At 40.6% G+C, this 14974-nt stretch overlaps 1 long non-coding RNA gene across 1 annotated transcript in view; it reads right to left on the bottom strand.

Moving 5' to 3' along the window:
• Positions 1 to 3254: 3254 nt before the first annotated feature.
• Positions 3255 to 14974, bottom strand: part of LOC128408019 (uncharacterized) — a 72346-nt gene continuing 60626 nt past the window's right edge. The window contains exon 3 of the long non-coding RNA XR_008328954.1: positions 3255 to 3379. This is a non-coding gene — a long non-coding RNA (uncharacterized LOC128408019). The remainder of the gene's footprint in view (positions 3380 to 14974) is intronic.

The raw sequence follows: 14974 nt of genomic DNA, 5'->3' as shown, positions 1-14974 counted from the left end.
GATTTCTCAGGAAAGTAAGACAATTTTGAATCAGGAAATATCAGCACAAGAAATAGAAGGTGCCATCCAAAGTATGACGCTGGGCAAATCTCCCGGACCGGACGGACTGACTTCCAAATACTACAAAGTTTTGAAGGAAGGGTTATTACAACCCCTGAAGGAAGTCTGTAATGAAATTATGGAGGGGAGAAGGGCACCAGATACGTGGAGGGAGGCCTACATTACACTTATACCAAAGACAGAGACTGAAAAGACCCAACTTAAGAACTACCGACCCATCTCGCTACTAAATGTGGATTATAAAATCTTTGCTGATATTTTAGCAAAGAGACTGAAAAGAGTTTTGATGGAGGAGATTCATGGGGACCAAGCGGGCTTTCTCCCGAAAAGGCACTTGTCGGACAACGTAAGGAATATAATTGACATTTTGGAAAAGTTGGAAGTGAATATAAACACTAAGGCAGTTTTGATATTTGTGGATGCCGAGAAAGCCTTTGACAATATATCTTGGAGTTTTATGCTGAAGAACCTCCGGGGGATGGGGGTAGGTCAAGGGTTTGAAAATGGTATAGGTGCAATATACTCTGAACAGAAAGCAAAATTAATTGTAAATAATGTGGTTACAGAAGAGTTCAAGATTGAAAAAGGGACACGTCAGGGGTGCCCTATCTCCCCACTACTTTTTATATCGGTCCTGGAGGTTTTGCTTAATATGATTAGGAAGGACCAGTTGGTAAAAGGGGTTCAGGTCGGAGCTAAACAATATAAATTGAGAGCATTTGCAGATGACCCGGTACTTACATTACAAGAGCCAGAAGCTAGCACGAAAAGAGTTTTGGAAATAATTCAAGAGTTTGGTCAAGTGGCAGGATTTAAATTGAATAAGTTAAAGACTAAGGTATTGGAGAAAAATCTAACACTGTTTGAAAAAGAAAGGTTTCAGAATGTGACAGGGTTGACTGTGGTTAAAAAAGTGAAATATTTGGGGATAAATATGACAGCTAAGAATGTGAATTTATTTAAAGATAATTATGAAAAAACTTGGATAGAAGTGAAAAAAGATTTGGAGATTGGGTCAAATTTGAAGCTTTCCTTGTTAGGTCGAATTGCGGTTATAAAAATGAATGTATTGCCAAGAATGTTGTTTCTGTTCCAAGCATTGCAAATAATGGATAAGACGGATTGTTTCAAGAAGTGGCAAAGAGATATATCTAAATTTGTCTGGCAGGGCAAGAAGCCCAGAATAAAATTTAAGATACTAACGGATGCAAAGGAAAGGGGGGGATTTGCCCTGCCAGACTTTAAACTTTATTATGAAGCGGCAGCTTTCTGCTGGCTAAGAGATTGGCTACTTCTTGAAAATACAGATATCCTGGATTTAGAAGGTTTTAATAATATCTTTGGGTGGCATGCATATTTGTGGTATGACAAGGTTAAAGCACACAAAGGTTTTAAAAACCATATTGTCAGAAAAGCACTACTAAATGTCTGGACTAGATATAAAGATCTGTTGGAAAACAAAACCCCAAGGTGGTTGTCGCCAATGGAAGCTAAGGCAGTTAAAAAGCTAAATATGGAGTCTAAATGGCCAAGATATTGGGAAATTCTGGAAAAGGAAGGGGACAGACTGAGACTGCAGAGTTTTGAGAAATTAAAAGGGAAAGTGAGAGATTGGCTGCACTATCATCAAATAAATGAAGTGTTTAAAATGGACAGTAAAACTGGCTTCCAGGTGGAAAAATCAAAATTGGAGACTGAACTGTTAGAATCCAGCACTAGAAATTTATCAAAAATGTATAATTTGCTGCTGAAATGGAATACACAGGAGGAAACGGTTAAATCAAGTATGATTAAATGGGCTCAGGACATTGGTCATAACATTATGTTTGCTGACTGGGAGAAGTTGTGGACCACCGGGATGAAATTTACGGCATGTAATGCCTTAAGAGAAAATATTATGAAGATGATCTATAGGTGGTACATAACCCCAGTCAAGCTTGCAAAGATTTACCATTTGCCTGATAATAAATGTTGGAAATGTAAGGAAAAGGAAGGTACATTCTTTCACCTCTGGTGGACGTGCCCGAAGATTAAGGCATTCTGGGAAATGATTTATAATGAACTGAAAAAGGTATTTAAATATACCTTCCCTAAGAAACCAGAGGCCTTTCTCTTGGGCATTGTCGGCCAAGGGGTGTTAAAGACGGATATAATTTTCTTTATGTACGCTACAACAGCAGCAAGAATACTCATTGCGAAGTACTGGAAGACACAAGATCTACCCACTCTGGAAGAATGGCAGATGAAGGTGATTGACTACATGGGCCTGGCAGAAATGACGAGCAGAATCCGAAACCAGGGAGGAGAAGCAGCGGAAGAAGAATGGAAAAAATTTAAGGACTATTTAAAGAAATATTACAAAATTAATGAAAGTTAAAATGATGTTGGACTAGAAAATAAATGGTTACTATTAGTAATGGATAAGATAAGGAGAATAAGGAAGATCAAACTAAAATTAAAATAAGGGAAGATTTGCTGAATAAATGATTAGAAATTGGAATACAGAAAAGGGAGGCATGAGGAAGTCGGAGAAGTAAGGTATAAGAAAATAAGATCTGAAATTGTACTTGTTTCTGTTTTCGTTTGTTTGTTTGTTGTGTTTATTGTATTGTATTGTTATGTTTCTGTTGTTATAAAAAAAAAATTTTAATAAAAAAATTATATTAAAAAAAAAAAGATACATGTTTGAATTGACCCCATCTTGGTGCCCTACTTCTGCATTTGAGAGAAGTTTCTTTCATACACCCCAGTTGCATACATAAATGAAATAGCTGCTGAAAAATATGTTTGTATATGTTAAGATTCTAATAATTAATAGCGAAAGCCCTGTCCATTGTAATGTTGGTTTTTATTTTTAACAGAAGGTAATTTGGCTTGAATATAACATAGTAGCCTGACTCTCTGTGTGTTTACTGGCAATCAAGTCTCACTGCTTTCAGTGGGACTTTCTTACTATGTATGCATAAGACTGGAACCTTAAGACAATGGACTTCCACCAAGCCTATTCTTCTAAGTCCCAAGCCCTAGTCTTTAGTTCCCAAACTCTTATTTCAGTCAGCAAACACATCACAAATTGACCAGGTAATGTCTTCCCCATGCTAAGGAAAGGTCTGTAAGCTCTACCTGTTAAACGCTTCTTGAAGGCACACAAACCATACAGGGGACAGGCAGGAGATGGATTTCCAGAATACAAGTTTCATTCATTATATCAGTTTCATTCAGCTTCTGAAGAAGTGACTTCCAGTATGTAAATGGTTAATTCAGTCTCCAGTGTAGCTTAGCAGGGAGCCATCCTCAGCAGGGATGGATGCAGGGACTCCTGAAATGACAAAGGCCACTGCTCAACATTTCTAACTTTAAAGCTTGAGCCCGTCTTAGACTGACAGCCCTGACAAAGTCCTTTATGCTACAAGCCTGACATGCACTACCAGCTACTCAAGAGTTCCAAACCAAACTCTTGCTGACACAATGCTCCAAGAGCAATATATGGAGGAAGACCTGGGATTTATTTATACTCATTAATGCATTTCAGCATTAACCATTTTATGTGGAAGGCAATAGCCTATTAGGTTTATGAGAGTCGGTATTAAATAGGTAACCCAGGAGCTACTAAAAATTTAACAGGATAAAATTAACAGCACATGAAACAAGAAATCCACAGCACACTTATGTATGTTGCCCTTTCTTGCATGCAGTTTTGTTAATTGTCCATCAGTGGTAGGAAACTAACAAGCCAGGCTTTGCTAAAGTTACAAAAGCCTTACTTGCATAAGGCAATCTGAGACCCATCTCAGTGGCAGAACATGGTGGAGAAAGACACAGGTGTCATCAATTCTCTGAAGTATCTTCAGTTTATAAGCAGTTGAAGGCAGGAGGAAACATCCAGAGGCATTTTCCCATACCAAGAGAGCTGTCTCCACTATCAACCTACTTTTGCCCCTGCTGAATTGTTTCAGTTTTCTTGCTCTTGGAGAATGGAGATGGGTAGCAAGCAGTGGGAGAATGAAACCCTTTGAACACTGTTTTAAATGGTCAAACCCACCATCCCATGCATTGAATGAAAATACCACACGCCATACATCACAAGGCTATTTATCTACCTAACCAGCAACTACCAAAGTCTTTATCTTTGTTTTCTATCTCTCACAGGATGACTTTCATAGGGCTATTTCATTTGGGGGGGGGTGGAGATTCTTAAATTAGCTAGTAAGAGCTTCAACATTTTGCTATAAATAAGTAATAAAACCAAACGAGAATCGATTGCTCCTCCGGAAGTTCTGAGAACAAATAAGACATATAGGAGGCCGACTCTGTCCAAAAAGATAGATTAGGATTCAAAATTTCATTTTCCTTTTCTTTTCTAACTAGAAACACTTTTCAAGAAGATATTTTTAGTGTGCCTTGGGGGAAGGGAGAGTGGGGAAACAAGCCTCAATCGGAAGAATTAAAATTAGTTGGGTAGTAATAAATGCCAACCCCAAAGTGGTATAGCTGTCAAAAACCCAGATTGTCCTAGGCTGGAAGGCTGGTCTATTTCTGTATCCTGGGAGAGCCCCCTGATCTCTCTTTCTCTCTGCAGCTTTGACACAACCCTGACTTATGGAAGGGATTATCCCTTCCTATCAAAAAAGGAAAGCTGCAGAGCAGACACCCGTCTATTCTTCCAAAGCAATGAGCCTGAAAGGCTTCTTTTCAGCCAGGCTCCCATTACCAGCTGCCCTACAGTGAGAAAGCTAAACTCTACATAAGGCTTGTGTCAGGCCACTGAAGGAGCTGGGGCTTGAGGATGGGAGACAGGTGAAGTGTGTGCTGGCGGGCGTGAGGGGGAGGGGAGAGAAGAAGCCTGCACAGACTATGGAAGTGCTAATCCTATTTAGCACATACAGTATATATTACCAAGGAACGTGTGTGTGTGTGTGTGTGTGTGTGTGTGTGTGTGTCGTGATTGGGGTGGGGGGAGAAACAGGGAAGCTGAGAAACAGCAACAATGACACAAAGCCATTCACAAGTGGCTTGCAGTGTCAAAAAGGTGACACAGTCTGCTTCTGGCTTGACTCCAGATGCTTAATTCATATTAAAATAAAAGCATCCTGTGCAAGTAGCCAACCATCCCTCTGACAGCTTGTTTCTATTCAGTACCTTCCACTAGGACCCACCACAGCCTGTTTTCTATCACTACAATTTGAAGCAAGTTGGCCAAATCCGCCAATGCAATGTTTCTGTGTAACATCAGGCCATTTAAATAATGCTTCGGTGGCAGCACTTGGTGGATTGTGCCCAGTTTCTGAAATTCTCACCTGAATTTTGAAGTCTTGAATTCTGTGGGGTTGCTCCTGAAGTACTATGCCCAATAGACAAAATAAAAATTGACAAATCTCCAGGTCAAAGAACTCAGATGTGCAATTGCTGTTCTTCTAAGAAAGCATGGCACTTCCCTCCCCACCCCCAGGATCTGGGAGTGGGATCCTGGAAATTACGGACTGGTTAGTTCAATGCCTGCCCCTAGAAAACTGGTGGGAAGTATTGTTAAAGATAAAATAGCCAACCATAAAGAAAAAGCATTGCTGAAGCAAAACCAACATGGCTTCTGCAAGGGCACATCCTTTCCCATAAAACTATTAGAGCTATTTGAGAGTGTTAGAAAGCATATAGATAGAGGTGATCTGGGTGACATTCTGCACTTGAATTTTGAAAAAGTTTCAACAAAGTATCTCGCCAAAGAGGTAAGTTTAGAGGTCCTCTTGTGGATCAGAAACTGGTTAAGTAACAGGAAGCAAAGAGTAGGGATAAATGGACAGTCCCTTGAATGGAGAGAAGCAGAAAGTCGAGTTTGCCAAGGATTGGTCTTGGGACCTGTGCTTTTTAACTTATTGATAAATTATCTAGAGTTAGTAGTTAGGTGGCTGATGATAGTAAATTCTTTAGGGTCATTAAAATAAAAAGAGATCCTAAAGAACCTTTCCAAATTGAGTGAATGGGTAGTAAAATGGCCAATGTAGTGATGCATGTTGTGGCAAAAAAGAATAATAATTTCACATATATGCCCATGGGTAATGAACTGGCAATGACTGACCAGGAGTGGCATCCTGGGTTCGTAGTGAACAGCTTGATGAAGATGTCAAACTAGTGTGCAACAGCAGTGGAAAGAGCAAATTCCATGCTAGGAATCGTTAGGAAAGGAATTGGAAACAAAACTCCTGATATCATAATGCCATTATACAAGACTATGATGTGGCCATATTTGGAACACTGTAGACAGTTCTGGTTGCCTTATCTAAATTATAGAGGAAATTATAGAGTTGCACCACAGTCTAACGGGGGCTGATGGGAGTTGCTCTGCTATCCAAAAGATCCTGATTAACTCATTAATCAGTCCCTTGTCTATCCTGAGCAAACTTTGCCCTAGATTTCTATGAACTTAAAAGGTCATATGAAACCCCGTTAAATTTCTTCTGGACCTTTAAGGGGGGGCCCTAAACCTTAAAGTCTTATTGGTGAACAGTTTGCAGCTATAAAGATAAATAATGATAGTTCAAGTTTATTGTTGAATATATATAATTTTTTATATATTGTATTGTATTGTATTGTATTGTATTGTATTGTATTGTATTGTATATGTCTTAATTTTTGCAAGTTAGATGACTCACACATTTGTTTCATTTCTAGCTTTTGGGCAATTTAAATTAAAACAAACACAAACACAAACATTTTGGCTTGTCACAAATCCTTCACACAGAAAAAGATTGACAACTTTAAAGGGACTTGAAGCCCACATTTATTTTAAATTACAGGGAGATCAAAGGCTAGCTGGGGCAAGTGATTTGAAATGCATAAGGAATCTTAGGCCGTGGATCTTCTCTTCCCCACACCCCTAAAACTACAAGATGCATTTTGGACAAACCACTTGACTGCTAATGAACCACAAACATGGCTCCTTAATTTGCATTCAGTACCAGAAGAGACCAGCTTCTAATGAGCACTGCTGGTCACCCTTCCACAGCTGCTGAAAGGCGCTTGCTATTCCTCCGGGGAAGCCGCGACTGGGTAAATCCTCAGGCTTTGGATGGCAAATCACATTGTGCTGCATACCTCTGGCTACCGTTTCCATCAGCGATGCTCTTGCATTCTGCCTGCCATCTCCATAGGAATCAAAAGGGCAGCAGGGGTCCTCAGATCCCCATACTGTACACACAGAGAGATTTTAATCCAATTATGCAGCTTCTGCTCAGCAAGAGATGCTCCCTCCTTCTCTCTCCCCCCCCCCCCCCACTTTCTCCATTTGCTTTCAATAAAGAAGCTTAATATGTTTGGGAACTTTCCAGAGCTACAGACTCAGCCCTTGACCAAGAGAAAGCAGCAAATAATGGTATGTGTTTTAAGTGATGGGGTGGAAATAGCACTGTGATTTCAGAAAATAAAAATAAAATAAATAAAACAAAACCTTATTAAGCAAGCTGTATTTCAAAAGAGGCCTCAATTATTCATATAGCTAAAGACTCTACATAGTCTGTCTCTTTAAAAAAAAACAAAAAACACACCTAGTAATGGACAGTGCAATCCTATATGTGTCTACTTAGAAATAAGTCCCACTGAGTGCAGTGGAGCTTACTCCTAGATAAGTGGGTGTAGGATTGCAGCCATAGGCACCAACAGAGCCCATGAAGCATTGATTTTGTTACTTAACAGAATTAGAAATGCCATCTTGCACCTGCTTTCTTAAGCTTGAACAGATGATGTATACTCATCATAAAAACCATTAAGGAAGCTCCCTTTTATTGCCAAGATCCTGTTATGTTTAAAGTGTTATATGTAACATGCACACATGCTGAAAAAAGCTACAGAATGTTAACTCTGTTCTACGAAATGGGCCAATTTACTGCACCTCAGTTGTGGGCAGTATAAAGCCCTTGGGCCACACACAGTGCTGCCCCATAGCGCATACAGCCTGTGGAATAAAAAAAAAGGTAAGGGATCATCAAGATAAATGGATCTTCTGCTTTCCATTGAGGACTAGCAGGTAAATGGTGGCTCCATCCCTCTTGAAAGGGGAAATTTACCACATTTTACATGCTGGATTTTAGGTTATTCCACCTAACAGAATATCCAAAAAGAGGTCTTAAAAAAACCTCCAAGAGGGCTTTTGTGGATTGTATCCTCAGTAGGAATGAGGGAGAAATCTGATTCAGTCCACATTTAAAGATGAATCTACAGTGGTACCTCGGGTTACACACGCTTCAGGTTACATACGCTTCAGGTTACAGACTCTGCTAATCCAGAAATAGTGCTTCAGTTTAAGCACTTTGCTTCAGGATGAGAACAGAAATCGTACTCCAGTGGCGCAGCAGCAGCAGGAGGCCCCATTAGCTAAAGTGGTGCTTCAGGTTAAGAACAGTTTCAGGTTAAGTACGGACCTCCAGAACGAATTAAGTACTTAACCTGAGGTACCACTGTACCTAGTTTGAGCCATTTTGAGAGATGGAGCACCTCCATACTTTGAAATTCACACTTCAAGGAATGTGAGTGCAGTTCTTCAGCCAAGTAATGTGTACAGAAATACATGTAACTGGGGGAAAGTGTGCATAAAAATCCAGGTGTTCGTGGCACCTATGTAACAAAAAAATAAATTCTATTAGGAGAAATTGCTTTGCAAAAATGTGCATCTTAGGGAAAACTGCATACCATCCTGTGTATATTAGTGCTAAATGTACTAAAATGCAGGTGTATTTTCACGAGGACTTTTCAAACTGATGTGGAAATGTGGAGGACAGAACTTTAGACTGAAAACATGAGAACATGATGTACGTAAATGGAAAATGATTTTCCCATCCCTAATCCTTAGTTGTAATGAGACTTGGCTCCTGGCTGTTTATTAAAGCAACTGTTGAAGGAGAAAAGGGTTGAACGTCCACCAGTGTTGCTCAGCACGTAGTAAGGGTTCCATTGGCAGACTAGGGAGAGAAGCAATTTTCATCAATTTCCCCTTCCTTTTGCACCTCTCTAAATTTGGACAATTCCCAAAAAGAGGATGCCCCAAAAGAGCAGATTTAGGGGCATGAGGGTGCTGAGGGGAGGGTAAATTGCCAAAACTTGCTTTCCTCCCCATTCTGCCAACAAAAGCCTTACCATCAGCTGAGTGATGCTGCTGGATACAACCGAATATATATTTCATACGTGTTAGTTTAACAATTTTGGAAATGAAACAGTTATTTTAAAATGCATTGCCCAAGTTTTACAGCTTACTTCATTTTAATTGCTCATTGTGCAGAGGGACAGGGCATTAGTTGTTTGGAGCAATTTTGCCATACAACTTCTCAAAGTACAGACAATTTTTGTACTGCCATTAGAGCAATAAATGCTTTCACTGCCTCCAACTCTGTAAATCCCTAAACATCACAAAAAGCTATGAGTTTCTCCTGCAAGAGATTAGAGATGGGACTTTTGTAGGTCACAACTGGGAACACTAAGAAGAGGTTTTCTACCATTTGCTTACTTTTTTCCTTTTCTCTTTTAATAGTTATTTTTGTGAAATGGATATCCTGAAAGAGGGGGAGAAAGACAGCAAGAAACTAATCAGTTTTCACTATGAAGACCTGCTTCTCTTATTTCAGAAAGAGTTTTTGAGTTACTATCAATGAAAAAGGTGTGATATAACCAAATAAAGCAGCAGCAGCAGCAGAATCAGTAGTAGTAGTAGTAGTAGTAGTAAAAGTAAAGGGTAAAGGGACCCCTGACCATTAGGTCCAGTCGCGGACGACTCTGGGGTTGCGGTGCTCATCTCGCTTAATGGCCAAGGGAGCCGGTGTATAGCTTCCAGGTCATGTGGCCAGCATGACTAAGCCGCTTCTGGTGAACCAGAGCAGCGCACGGAAACGCCGTTTACCTTCCCGCCGGAGCGGTACCTATTTATCTATTGCACTTTGACGTGCTTTCGAACTGCTAGGTTGGCAGGAACAGGGACCGAACAACGGGAGCTCACCCCATCGTGGGGGTAGTAGTAGTAGTAATGCTAATAATAATAATATGTTGGAGATGATTTCAAGTGATTAATTGCTTTTTTAAAAAAAAACTTATTCCTGCAACCAGAAGACAATAAAGATCATACAACTATTCATGGACATTTATCTTTAAATGTTTATCTGCATTTGTGGCATATAATATATAGGTTATATATTTACTCTAATGTAATGCACACCTTTTTTTTTACCAAATTACATCGTGAAAATTAGGGTGTGCATTAGATTCGATGGTGCATTAGATTTGAGTAAATACGGTATGTAGTGATTACACTGCATGTTATATACAGGGTGAGTCCTTTAAAAGAGGCCCAATGGAACATCCATACTCTGTATCTATGGGGCCTCTTTTAAAGGATTCACCGTGTGTGTGTGTGTGCGCACACACACACACACACACACACACACACACACACAAGAACAATTCTGAAGATATGGGTGTTGGCCCTCAGAATATTTTAAAAGAAATTAACCATTTTGCTGGGTTTCAGACAAATTATTTTTCTTAGGCATGTAAAATGGAAGCTTGCATCAAAGTTTAAAAGGCAAACAACATGCTATCATAGACACCCATTGAGCTTTTCCCTTCTCACCATAATATATAGGTGGACTTCTTCTCATCTGAATTTCCCACAGCTTCCTTTTCTTAATTCATTGGTTAGTTCATTGTGGGAAATGGGAGGAAGGAGCCACAAGACCAACTCCTTACTCTACAATAGCATAGCCAGCAATCAGCTCAGATGGGCGGCAGATGGGGCTGGCGAGATGCTGCAAGCTTTCAGACTCCTTCCAATGGCTTATAAGGAGGAGTTGTGGAAGCCAGAGACAACCAAGCAAGCAACTACCCTGCATCTGGGTGGGTACAGCAACCAGTAGGTAGAGGTTATGTGGGCTATCTTCTTCCCCCTGCCTCTGTGTTTTCTTACTTCTGTCTGGCAATAAAATGGCTGATCTGCCCAGTGACTGTCTCTATAAGAGTCAAAAGCTGCTGATTCCCACCTGCCGTGGAGCAGGGAAGGTTGGAATGATTGAAACTGTGGTGGTCATGCATAGTGGGAAGAGATGCAAATGAACTGAAGCTAAAAACTAAGTTCTCAGAGCTAGGCTAGAATTCAGAAAGGGTGGAGCCCAGGGCAGACCAAACAACAAAACACAGGGGAAAACCTTTTATCTCTCAGTTTGATATGACATTGTTATGTCAAGTATTCTTTGCATTTTCCCTTTTCTCCTCCAACATGTAATTTATTTCAGCTACCCATGATGTGATATCGTCTTGTGCCTCTTTGCACTTTTTTTCTTACTTGCCACAATAGTTTCCATGTCTGAAGACACAACATTGCTTCCCCACCCACCAGTGACAGCCGGTGTCACAGAGAGAGTGGGTGGGGAAGAAACAACATTATGCCTTGGAAAAATAGAATTAAATGTTTCAAGGAGAAAGGGGAGATATCAAGGAGAACAGGGAGATGTCATTCTCCAACCACCACCGCATATCTGTCATAACATGTAGTTTGGCCTTTACGATTAAGCTGGTGAGATGTAGAGATGTTAGAGTTTTGGACTTGGTCCAAGAAGATCAGGGTGCTCCTACTCAGCCACAAAGCTCACTGTGGGCCAGTCACTGTCTCGCAACCTAACCTACCTCACAGGAGCGTTGTGAGGATGATTGGGCAACCATATTAGGGACATATGCAGGCCCTGAAACAAAAACAAACCATTTGTCTACTAGCTAGCACTACCATCAGTGTCATGTCTGCCTGTCCTTTGAGTAGTCCACATAAGTACAGTACAAGTTGGGGCCTGCCAGAAACCAGCGATTTCAAAGGTTTTCTGAATCGCTGTGGATGAACATTCCTTTCAAGAACCTCTGTGTGTATACCTGTTATTTTCCACGTCTTGTTTTGCTTTCCATGGAAACGGCTTCCCTCATTTTGGCAGGAAGAGGAAAGGAGGATGTTGCCCACAGGGTCTTACTGTTCAGTCCTGTTTCCCATTGGCGAAAAGATTGGTTAACACACTCCTTTAAAGCAGGTATCTCACTCTATGACACTATAATTAACCATTATTCCTAGTCACTCTGTGGGTGTTTTGATATCCTCTTCCTGTTGTCTTACACAACTAGATTCAGAAAGTGGCAGAATTCTCTGAGGACAGAAACACATATGTTGCTATTAACTCCAGTCAAGTCTAATCTTTTGGAAAAGAAAATATCTGCCCTTTTGAACACTGTTCTCGGGTTTTGAATCAGACACCTTTCTCCCATACCACTGCTTCTTAAAGAGAAAGGCTCTTGTGGTGTTGTGTCAAAGCAAGAATGGTCATAATTTAAAATGACAGCTCTAAGGAGCCTCAGTATCCCTAATAGCATCATTAATTTCAAGGGGAAGCCTAAAGTGAAGTATTCTGTAACCTGATCTCTTCCAATAAATCTACCTTCAGAAATTCTCTTGAGCCCCAAAGCTTCAGCTGCAAGAAAAGTGCATGGCCTCCCTTGCAGGTTTGGCATGGGGGGCTGAGGTGGGATGCCAATACCTGAGTGACAGCAGCGAGCACATATTAAAATAACAGCAATTTTAATGAGTAAGCTTGCATTTTTCATGTGGGCTTGTCTGCGCAATTTCATATCCCTGGTGAGCAATTTTCTGCCACTGGAGCTCTACTGCAGTTGCAAACCATTAATGGAATAATATTTTCATTGAGCCGCTCTATATGAATGGGGCATTTAAAAAATGTATCCATTAATGGTGGTAGATATCAGTTATATGCTACCATTAACGGTCTTGGAAATATTATTGCAAAGGTGGTTCTCCTCTGACATATCTTCTCTAGACCAGGACTGAAGGGAAATGAACTGAAAGTTCTATTTGTTTGGTTCTTTGTGAAGTTGAAATTTTAAAGGTTGACCCTGAACTTCCCAATGCAAACATTCTCATGTTTGGAGTTTAGAGAAGAACTCAGCCCCTTTGTCGAATTCACATTGGGGTTGTAATTCTATCCCTGCTTCTTTGGGATTAAGCCCCATGGAGTTCAACAAAACTTAGTTTCAAGTAAACCAACAGATAAAATTATAGGCTTGCCTAAGATGCAGATATTGTCATGGAGCTTCTAAGTGACTGTCAGTCTGAACAAGAATCGTGTCACAGATGTGGAAGTTCCAATATGTGCACAAAACTCTGCATCCTATTTCAGCAGAGAAAGCTGAACTACATGCACACTCCTCTATACAAGCAAATTCTCCATGGAAATTAAAAGGGAACTCTGCAAATACAGGAGCTCTGTGTGAACCTCCCTGTACTCATGATCCTCTGGGTCATAAGAACATAAAAAAAGCCCTGCTGAATTAGCCCCCAAAGCTATCTGTTTCAGCATCCTGTTTCCCACAGTGGTCAACTAGATATGGTCAAAGCGAGTCATTCTTTTTTAATGCCATTGGTCTGGTTCCAGTTCCATTAAAATCACTAAATTTTTCAAATTCCATTTAAAAATACATCCTACACCCCATAAATAATATCATGAGTTTTACAGTCATTATGATGAAATTAACAAAACAGGAAATCAAATTTTGAAATTAAAAAACATAAAAATGGTAAGTGTATTTTAGCTTTAGCTGTAGTAAGTAGATATGGTTCAGACCCCCATTTGGTGCTTTAGAAAACATTATCAGATACTTGATCTGAATGATCTTTGTCTCCCTTCCTCCCCTTCTGGCCCCCATTCCCTATTGGAAAATCAAACAATGGCTACAGCATCTTTTGTTTTTATTATTCATTTCATTTCTATACCGCTTTATATTTTTAAGAACAAATCTCAAAAATCTTTTCTTTTTAGCAGAAGTGAATGAAATTTCAATGTGTGATAAGCCCTCTAGAACAGATAAATCCCGCCAAATCACAGGTAAATAGGACCAGGTGCTTTCGTGCTGAGCATCTTTAAATTTTGATTGAAGTCGTACCTTGGTTTTTGAACAGCTTAGTTCTCGAGCATTTTGGTTCCTGAACGCCACAAACTCGAAAGTGAGTGTTCTGGTTTGTGAACTATTTTTGGAAGTCGAACGTCTGACGGGACTTCTGCAGCTTCCGACGGGGCTTCTGCACAGTTTGGTTTTCAAACATTTTGGAAGTCAAACGGACTTCCAGAATAGGTTCTGTTTGACTTCCAAGGTACGACTGTATTATTATTATTATTGTTATTATTATTAAATATTTTTTTTCAGCCTGGCGGCCACATTGCCTTTCAGCCTAAGGGCCACTTGCCAGGAGTCAAACCCCTCTCTATTCTCCATCCTGTCAAGCGAGGCGTTTTGTCACGATTCAAGAACTAATGTCAGACAGACAAAACGCTCAAGAAGGGTCGAAAACAGAGCTAGAGGGGGATGTGGCCTGGGGAAAGAGTGTAGCCTGCATGGTGGATGTGGTCTAGAAAGATCTGGGGAGGGGGGAGGGACTTTATGGAGGCCCTGCCTGAAGCTGCTCAATCCTGCTGTAAGAAGAAGATGGAATGCCATGCTATATCACCTCTTACCTATCATTTCAAATGATCATGACACCACTTGCTCTTTTTCTTTTTGGTAAGAAAGTGTTGTCTTTCCCCTCCACCTTTGCATATTTAGAGCTGAGTAAGACAATATACATGGCACGCGGGTGTCGCTGTGGGTTAAACCACAGAGCCTAGGACTTGCCGATCAGAAGGTCAGCGGTTCGAATCCCCGCGACGGGGTGAGCTCCCATTGCTCAGTCCCTGCTCCTGCCAACCTAGCAGTTCGAAAGCACATCAAAGTGCAAGTAGATAAATAAGTACTGCTCTGGCGGGAAGGTAAACGGCATTTCCGTGCGCTGCTCTGGTTCGCCAGAAGCGGCTTAGTCATGCTGGCCACATGACCCGGAAGCTGTACACCGGCTCCC

Source organism: Podarcis raffonei, chromosome 2 (genome assembly GCF_027172205.1).
Source record: "Podarcis raffonei isolate rPodRaf1 chromosome 2, rPodRaf1.pri, whole genome shotgun sequence".
NCBI lineage: Eukaryota > Metazoa > Chordata > Lepidosauria > Squamata > Lacertidae > Podarcis > Podarcis raffonei.
The sequence above is the reverse complement of the archived record's forward strand: the minus strand, read 5'-3'. Positions and strand labels throughout refer to the sequence as shown.